We start from the raw sequence: 10,353 nt of genomic DNA on the forward strand, positions 1-10,353 counted from the left end.
TCAGTTTCCGGAATTAAAGCTTACTGAAAACCTGTGAAACGTGAATTCAATATACACAACTCTAATAATATAAAAGACCAATGTTCTTAGTGAAGTGGTGGATAAAGATCCCTCTACACGTGTCTTCTGTCTTATAAGATATTAAGGGAAGAGACTCAGGTATTCTCTCAAAGGCATAAAACATTTCACAAAATATGAACTGTAAAGGTGCTAATTTTGAGACTAGTGTTTTGAGGAAAAATTGCACTACTTAAAAATATTTAGTGTTTAAAAAAACATGTGTAAATAAAACAAAAAATGTCCCTGAGCTCAAAATATCACTTGTCGCATCACTTTTTATATACAAACATTTCAGTAAGGGGGTCACTAAGATACAACGGAGGGCACTGTATTTTTTGCATGTTTACTGAACAAGGATTTTATTGGTAAAGTTTACTTGCTATTTTTATATATATATAATAAGAGAAATCCAATTTCTGGAGTAGCAATATACTGTTCTTTTCTTAATATCTTAATATCTGATGGAATTTAAATTATTTTGATTTCTGAAATACAGAGTGATCTCTGATATAACTTTCATTTGTCTTTCATTGAAAAATAACATGATAAAGCACATGTGTATATAACTTCACAATGTCACATTACATAATGCATTATAAAATTTGCAATGGTCTTATGAATAGATACTACTATAAGCCTTACAAGTCACATACTCATGCTTTATGAAGTGTTATGCATGAACTATTAGCATTTATACAGGCTTATGCCAGACATTATAGGATATTGTGTGTACTATGTAGCGCATTATAAGTTCAAATATAATGATTTACAGGATTCAACAAGACAAGTGCAAGACCAGGACTATACCTGAGACCGAGTTAAGACAGTGTCCTTAAGTCAAGATTGAGACCAAGAAAGTGAGAGTCAAGATCGAGACCAAAAACCATCAAATCCTTTTTTAAAGCTAAGCATTTATTTAAGCTAGTTGGCTTAATTCATGCACTGTGCCAATGATTAGGCTGCACTTCCTATAAGAAGGAATTACTTCTTGGTAAACTCTGCATGCAGAAGGAAAAGACAACACAAAAATAATGTTTACAATCTCATGATCGAAATCGGACTTCAGTCCAAGGCCAGAATGCTTATGTCTTTATGAGTAAGACTGTAGAACTCGAGTCCGGACTTGGATTTTAGTCGTATATGGCTACTCATAAAAACATATGGTATTTTTCACAAACTTTGATTGCTGATTGTTGTTTGTTGTAAACTTATTATTAAATTTCAACAGAAAAACAGTATTTCTATGTGATTCCTGTTTGTAATGCTCCTGTCTAGAATAACAACAGAAAGTAGCTTATACACTGAATTTTGCTCTGTACTGCATGTAATGAGGGACGCTTTCACACTATAGGCAAGGTGCCTCAGAATCAAGCCAACCCCAAAATAGAATCTGTCTCTTCTCCCTGACATTAAGCACACATATTGGGGAGGGAGGAAGCAATATATTTCCTTTTCAGAGGAAATGATATTGTCCTTGATCTGACAGTTACGTGTGCCATGCCAGAGATTGAAGGTTACATCTATGATTTTGGCATTAGTAGCTGCTATTCGTTCTGCAGAATGATGACATTTTTAGCAGTTTTCGTCCAGAACATTGGCTCAGAAGATGTTCACCTGGCTCTAGTGCGATTGGAGGAAAACTTCAAGTGCATTTGCAATGGCAAGAAGAACTAAAGTGATTTGACATTTCCATGGAGATTAAATCTTGGGGGAAAAAAGACACTTTTTATGCACAGACTTACTCTAAATAGTTAAGACAGAGAGTTCTGTTGTCCTTGATGTCAGAATGAAAGAAAGTGAAAAATACAAAGCAACTCATCAGTCAGAGCCCTCTCATAAACTGTGTAGAGATAAGCCTCCTGGGGTCATGTGACCCTAAAGAAACAGATTTGAGTTCTCTAATAGGAACAACACACCTGTAGCAAAAGGTCACTACTGGAACTTAGGACATCTGACAAGAGCTTCCAGTGTTTTTAGGGCTCCGTCACACAACAGTGGCTCTGTTCTAACTGAGAAAAGGCTCTCTTTTATACATGATTGAACCTGTTTCTCTCTCCCATGTCAAAATACACATCATACTTGGTATACTTATACAACAGATACAGTATTCTCTGAAATTATTGGCAATTTTAATGAAAATGAGCAAATATTAATATATAAAAAGAATACCACATGAATTTTTAAAGTATTAGAATTATTTCTACAAAACACTGGTTTCAAAATTTCTGGGGGAATAATTTGGCACTATCTAACAATTCATATTTTGTTATACCTGTCCTGGAGAAAATAATGGCACTGAGTCTCTTCTTGTACTGTAGGTTGGATACACTTTTAGAGGGATCTTGGTCCACTCCTCCATGCAGAACATTTTAAGCTGCTTTATATTCTTAGTTTTCGCATGTGAACTTCCCTCTTTAATTTAGACCACAGATTTTTAGTAGAGTGCCAATATGGAGATTGAGATGATCACTGCAAAACACTGACTGTATTTATCTAACCATTTTGTTGTTTTTGGAAGTATGTACATATACATATACCAAGTATGAACCTCCTGGCAAAAGCAACCAAGTTGTGCTGAAATATCCTGGTATTTTGTATAATTCATGAGCCAAAAGCATCAATCATCCATCACTATATATTACAGTGGGGTGTCAAGTACTTTTCCTTGCATGCAATCACCTTTTATCTCCAAAAATGCTGATTGCTTGCATGACCAATAAGATTTTGGTTTCATATGTCCACAAAACATGATGCCACCTCGATTGACTCTTGGTGAAGTTTAGGCATTGTATGTGACATGCTATCAGGAAGGGCTTCTTTCTCGCAATGCTTCCTTCTTGCAATGCTTGAACAGTTGATTTTGAAAATTGACAGCCACAAGAATCAAAGTGTGCCATTCTAAAACTGTCATCACTGAGCTTTCTTTCCCTCCTTCACCACCCTCCTCACTGTGTGTGTGTGGAGACAGTGTGCTTATGGGTCCAATTACTGACCAATGGTTTCTGACATGCGAAGCTTTTTGTTTTGGCCCTGATTGTACTTAATGGTATTTTTAACTGCTTGTGTATTTTTATATCCATTATCTGATTTGTGCAGGTCAACAACCATCTGTCTCTTCTGTGTTGAAAGTTCTTTGGTTTTTCCCATGGTAATGAATGACAAAGGCATTTTAACAACCAGGCCTTCTTTGATCGAACATACAAACTAAAGTATCTCTTGGTAGCTTATCCAGATATCTAATATCAAACTACCCAAATATTTAACCATGTGTAATAAAAATGATTATATTTATTAGACCCCGCTTCCTCCCTCAATATTTGGTGATGTAGTAGCATCAAGATTCAGCTTCTCTGCACCATGACAATAATTTCTGTAACACATGATAGCTGTGCTCACTGGAACAGAGTGTGGAACAAATGAAAGGAACTGATGCAAGACTAGATGTTCTAAAATGTGTGTTAAACAAGGAAAACAATTGTGAGACAAAATACACTGACAGCCTAGTGGAAGAAATAATGTTTCCAACTGCAAAAACATAGGTTCATGTTGAAATATTCCTGGGAGGAATCAATGGGCAATCAACTACCTCATAACTAAAGAATAACCTTTTTCTGCTGTGACAGTAGTACAGCTCTGATCATTAAAAAATAGAAATTGATTTTATTAACTCTTGATTAAACTAACATTTAAGCAGGCCAAAAGAATTCATGGCAGTACATGTACAGTTGAGGCCAAAAGTTTACATACACAAACTCAAGTTTACATACACAAACTCCACACATTTCATGTTACTATACATTTTACTTTATTTCCATAAGAGGTAATTCAAAATAATAGCAAAGAGACCGATTTATTTCAGTTTTGTTTTGTTTACATACACTTTCTAAATATTTAAATATATTTTTCAATTTTTGCAAATATTTAAATATTGTTTGAACTTTAAACTGTTGGGGAAGCCTTCCACAAGCTTCTCGCAATACTTTGACAGACTTTTTGTCCATTCCTCTTAACTGAACTAGTGTAACTCAGTCAGGTTTGTGGGCCTCCTTGCTCAAACACACAGGGATTTAGGTCAGAGCTTTGTGATGGCCACTCCAGTAGTTTCAATTTTTGGTCTTTAAGAATTTATTTATTTTTTTTACAAATTTAGGGATATGCTTAGAATCATGCTGAAAGACCCAGTTGCAGCTGAGTTTTAATTTTCTGGCTGATGTCTTGAGGCATTGCTTCAGTACTTCTAGATAATCCTCCATCCTCGAGATGCTATTTTGTGAAGTGCACCAATCTCCTTTCCAGCAAAACACACCATAACATGCTTTACAGGTGGGATGGTGTTCTTCAGATTAAAAGCCTCATCCTTTTGTTTACTCCATACATAGCACTGGTTATTATGGCCAAAAAGTTTCATTTTTGTTTCATTCAACGAGAGAACACTTATTTAAAAGGCTAGGTCTTGATCCTGGTGCTCTACTGCGAACTACAGTCTGGCTTTTTTAAGCTGTTCTTGGAGTAAGGGCTTCTACATTGTGTAACAGCCTTTCGGGGCATGGCGATGTAGGAGCCTGTTAATGGTGCATGTACATACATATTTGGTACCTGATGTCTCCAACTCTTTTACCAGTTCCTTTGTTGTTGTCTTGAGGTTTCAGCTGAACCTTTCCGACCAAAGTTCGTTTGTCCTGCGAGTTAATTTGTTTCCTAGTTGTGAACACTTTAGTATAAAAAAGGTTAAAGCTTCTCACTTCTTAACAACAGCATTTATCAATTAGCTTAAACACTTCTAATTTTCTCTTACAGCTATCATTAACTAGTTTGCAGTCACTATAATTAGTGCAATAGTCATCTTTCTCTACATACACCCACCCTTTATTATTATAATTTTTCAGTTGGACACGCCACAAAATTCACTTTCCCCCAGAAGGCCTACCATGTTGTCCTTGGCTACAACTGTTTAGCCTCAAATACTGAGTAAGGTTTTGTTGTGCCTATAGAAATCTGTACACAGGACTATGGCAGTAAGCTTTGTTGTTAGAGACCTTTAGTGGTGAGATTCATAACAGAGATGAAGTATCTGAGAAAAAGCCTGAACCTTTCATAACCTCCAACAAATTCTTCCAAATCCCAAAATAATCAGTGGACCACACATTGTGGAAAGAAACCACCACACAAACCATAGTCTTTGAGTTATTGCTAAAACATCCTTCACTGTTTATGTTAATTTCAATGACAAGCTTGACTGATATAACTGATCATTCAATGGGTATATATCTTACTGTAACCTTAACTCGTCTGCGCTTTTAGCGTATATTTTATTGACAATTTATTTCTAACAACCAACTTAAAAGTCAGCATGCAAACATGGTAGCCAGAATGCTGAAAAACAACCTTTGTGCACAGCCATTAAAAGAGGTCTAATTTTAAAATGAGATTTTATTTTAATCGACCCATTTTATTTCAGTTTCTAAATATCACACAGCATAGAAAGCCATACTGGCTGAAAATTTGGTTCGCTTCTTGGCTGCGGTTTTTAGGAAACAGGATTTCCTTCACCTCAAGACACTGAACTGCCCTCCTCACAGGAAGCCCCTCATTCCACAGACTGACCTCTTTTTATCCTGAAAATAACATTTCATTTTCAAGATAATGACCCTTATCACTCCATTGAGACATAATCAGAGCATTTTGCATATCCTGTAATAATGTTTGCTTAATAGATTTTTAAACGATTGCTACTCAGTTTTTTCCTGTTTCATCTGTATGCATCTGCTGCATTTACTCAGGTACATGCCTCCCAGTCTGTGATTCATCCATCCATCCAGGACCAATGTTATTCACCAGAGGGTGCCTCATGTTCAAGCACACTATCTGTGTGCATATTCTCATTCACCATGACCTATCAGTCAATAACTTTACATGTAAGCAGCTATAAGCATTTGTGAAAGCTGTGTAAGTTTTTAATACACTGTACTTTTCTATGCATAAATATTATAACAGGTTTCTCACTTCTTGATTTTGATAGGTCTTCATCTCAACCAAATCAAACATGTTAACCATGAAAGCCAAGTTAACCATGAAAGCCAAAATGACACTTCATCCCTGGCTACCTCAGTTGAAAAGGAACAGTTCAATCCACATCTAAGTGCAAAAGCAAACGATTGTGGTATATTTGTAATATTTGAAAATAACCATATGGCTGTTTTCCTCTGAATGACATCTCATGATTCACTATGTGCTTTTAAAAAAAAAAAACTGGTCATGCTTCTTTCAGTTTAATGCCCGGACCCCATGTCTCTGGTTTACCTCACTGGCCAATTGCCCAGCAATGGCCAGAGGACAGCACCTGGGTAAACAGGTATGTCAGTGGTGTGAGCAGTATGTTCCGCTTGCTCTGAACCATGGGAGACATGGCTTATGGCCCAGAGCAGCACCCCATGTTCGTCAGCTTCCAAAACGTACCGCCCCATCAAAGGGCCTGACCTAGCCTTAGGAATCTAATGTTGCATTCAAAGACAACAAACAGACACTGACCTCACATCATGGCAGACGAAGTCTGCTCTGCTTTCCTCTTCCAGATCTAATCTCTCTTCCCCCACCCCCTCCATTCTTTACTAATCTGGCTTCTCACACACACTCTATCTATACACTCACAATTCTCAAATTATTAGTCATAAATTTCCCTGACACACAGATTTGTATGACTTTCAACATTCCTACATGTGTGCCAGTGCTTGGCATTGTTGGAGGCACAGACATGTTATATATCACTATTACCAAAAACTCTTCACAAAAAGCCATAAAATATTCCAGATTTTATTATACAGGGGAAACCATCAGTAACAGCTCATTCTGCAAAGACAGATCTTTATTCTGTACAAGTGAAAGACACAAACGTAGTCTAGATGTATTTAGGCGTCTGCTTTCTCTGCTGTTCTCTCCAGGGCACACACTCGCCTGTTTTTTCCATTCACTTGCACCTTAAAAACCTGAACTGCCCTCATCATTGGAAGCATTTCATTCCACACACTGACCTCAACATTTCATTTTCAAGATAATGGCCATTATCACTCCACTGAGACTTAATCAGAATATTTTTGCATATCCTATAACAATGTTTGCTTAATAGTTTTTTTTTTTTTTTTTTTTTTTAATATTAGCACACATTTTTCCTATAGTTTTTTTTCATCTCTAGGGGACTTGTACATGTATTGAAGTAAATTTTAAAAAAGCATTATTTTCTAATTAATGCATATTTAACAATCACTACATGCTGTGTTTACACAGCATATTGAAATGTTGGATGCTTTTGCTGATGCCTTTGCCATATTTGATTCCTAAAGCTAAACCACAAAACGTGAAGCAGGAAATAAATTTTTTACCCTTCACCACATACCATGAGCCACTTCTGGAGAACCACCAGGCAATCGCAGCCCAAAGTCATATATCACACTAGAGCTGTCATTGGCTAGAGTAGAGAAACAGGATACTGCTCACAATTTAAAACGATATAAAGATGATATAAAATGAATAATGGTAATAAAATGCATTTATGGAATGCTGTGAATACAGATGTAATTATGTTACCTGCACCATGGTCATGTTGTTTTTATTTTCATTTTGGACCTGCTGAATAAATCATTAAGCGGCCATCTGGGAGACACTGACAATGTTATACATGTAAGAAACCGGCTTCATCATATAGCACTGGAAATGATATTAACATACAGCACATACTTATTAACAAAATATTTCTATCTAAACAAAGCCATACACAGTGCTCAATGTTGTAAATGTACAAATCTAAACTTGCAATCCAGTATCTTCACAGTGTTCATCATCTTTTGTACTCTATAATCGTATCTTAAATAAATGGATAAATGTGAATTTATGCTATTAAGTGATTTGATGCTAACATACTGCAAACATTCTATCAGTCAGGATGCAGACATAGCAAAGTGTTTAAGCATATACTCAAGAAGAACTCTAGCAGAACTGATCAATGTATGACCTACAGGGTGTCCCAAAAGTCTCCATACATAGAGGACTACTGTATGTATGCCAGCACCACATCTGTTGTGCCTTCTTGAGTGGATGTTCCTGGACGTCCACTTCTCGGGTGGTCCGCAACACTTCCAGTCTTTCTGAATTTGTTAATAAATTTGGCAACAGTGTCGTGTGAGATGTGCTTGCCATGTTTCCTGCTAAAGTCCATCGCAACCCTGTGACAGCTTCCCGATCCAGCCAAGAGAATGATTTTGTCAAAGGCATTCTTAAAGGCTATGTTAAAAAAAATAAATAATATAAAGTAAATTAATTTATTTTGCTAAAAAAATGTTAATTTTCCCTATGTCTGGAGACTTTTGGGACATCCTGTAATCTGTGACTAGTTTAATTTATTTATTCATGTTTAATTTTTTTTTTTTTTTTCACATGAAGCAGCTCAGCTCCTGCAGCATATGCTCTGTTGTGGCTTGCTGTGCCCAAATTACACACAAGTATGTATATTATTTACCTGAAGGCAGATCATTGAGAAAGGGATGAGTTTTCACAGACTTTCACTGATTTTTTTTTTTTTTAGCTTCATTTACCTTCTCTGTTCAGATTAGAGAAGTGACGACATGGCTTGCTCCAAAAACGTTGATGATGAGAACAGAATGCTTAGATGAATAGACACAGAATTATGTGTTGTCTGCTTCAAGTTCAAAACAACTGTGTCCATAGTGATAGTCAAAAGTGGTAATGTGAAGCACCAGTTCAAAACAAAACATAACCACTTATCTCAACTGTCTAAACTAATCATTAATGGTTACGTGTTAAATGGGAACTGTCGTCACCATTCAGATGTTAGTCACGTATCCAGACCTTTGTGAGAAAGGAATTTTATATAGTTGGACCTTAACACAGTTTACTTGAATACTCCTGGTGGAGATGCTTGTGCTTGTAATATGCAGTTTTACACACTCTAACCTTGTCTGAAACAGATGGTTGAGCATATGCTACCCAATCGCCAACAGTTTCTCTACATGTGTCCCTGCAAATCTTAAAGGGGACCTGTATCACTCGTCCAGTACACTAAACACACATTCAGTGAAAAATGTTGTACAGTTTTAGAGATACTAAACAGTTTGAGTCCAAATGCTACAATTTGTAAGGTGTTAGACACTGTTTCAGGTTAGGTGTAACTATGTCCACACTGTGCAGACATGGTTACAGACCTATTTTAACAAATCAGCATCTTCCATGAGTGACTACTGTTGGAGCAAACTCCAGTAAGAATCTAATTTCTGCAAAATGAACATGCCGTTTCTCCAATTCAGTCAATATGGTGTGCATAAAGCGAAGCCAGTCCACATCACATTCTACAGTAATTTCAAAAGAGGTAAAATATATTGAGCTGTGATCAATAACCCAAATTTAAATGAAAACAAAATATTAGATGTATTGAGAAACATTTGTGTGTTCAAAAGACTCTAAGATAGAATACTTATCAGGATATAAGGTTTGAAACGATAGAAACTAAATCTAGATTGGAACTAAAAGAACATGTGATCTCCTCAACAATAGAGACAGAAATGTGACCACAGAAGATAATAATAATAATAATAATAATAATAATAGGCACAAGCGGCGATCTGCGGGGTCCAAGCAGTCTTAGCAAATATCACCCCCAGTGGCCAGTCCTTGCCAATGTACATAGAACAATAAAGAGTCCACGCATAAATATACTTATGAAGTTTTGTAACAATAGCTCAATGCTAGTTGTGTGAAATGCCTGCTGAAAGCTGATTGGCTGAAGGTCGCCATGTTTTTTATATAATTCAGTGGTGATTAAAAATCAAGTTGCAGATTATCACATTGATGCAACACACCAAATTTCAGCACAATTGGACTTTCAGTTTCTGAGAAATAGCTATTTCAACTTAACTCCATCCATTTTCAACAGTTATGCTCCAACTTTGCATATCACCTCAGAATCCGTTGCTTTACATGTGCTGCAAGTTTTACGTTATTCCCTGCAGGCATTCATGAAGTACAGCTGTTTGAGTAAACCAGCTCTGCCCCACTTGGATTGTGGCATGTGGTGGCCATACCCTTTATCAATTTCAACATGTTTTTTGATCATTATTAAACTTCATAGCCTCCTGAGTACTTTGACACCAAATTTGTGAAAATCCGAATAAAAATCCTACAACTAGTTCGCGAAACGGCAAAATGGCAATGATTCAAATGGCAAAATTATATGGGTTGAGCAAAGGAATCAACACTAAGAAGAAATTTACTGTGGGTATTATGTTC

The sequence above is a fragment of the Pangasianodon hypophthalmus genome, chromosome 3, assembly GCF_027358585.1.
Source record: "Pangasianodon hypophthalmus isolate fPanHyp1 chromosome 3, fPanHyp1.pri, whole genome shotgun sequence".
NCBI lineage: Eukaryota > Metazoa > Chordata > Actinopteri > Siluriformes > Pangasiidae > Pangasianodon > Pangasianodon hypophthalmus.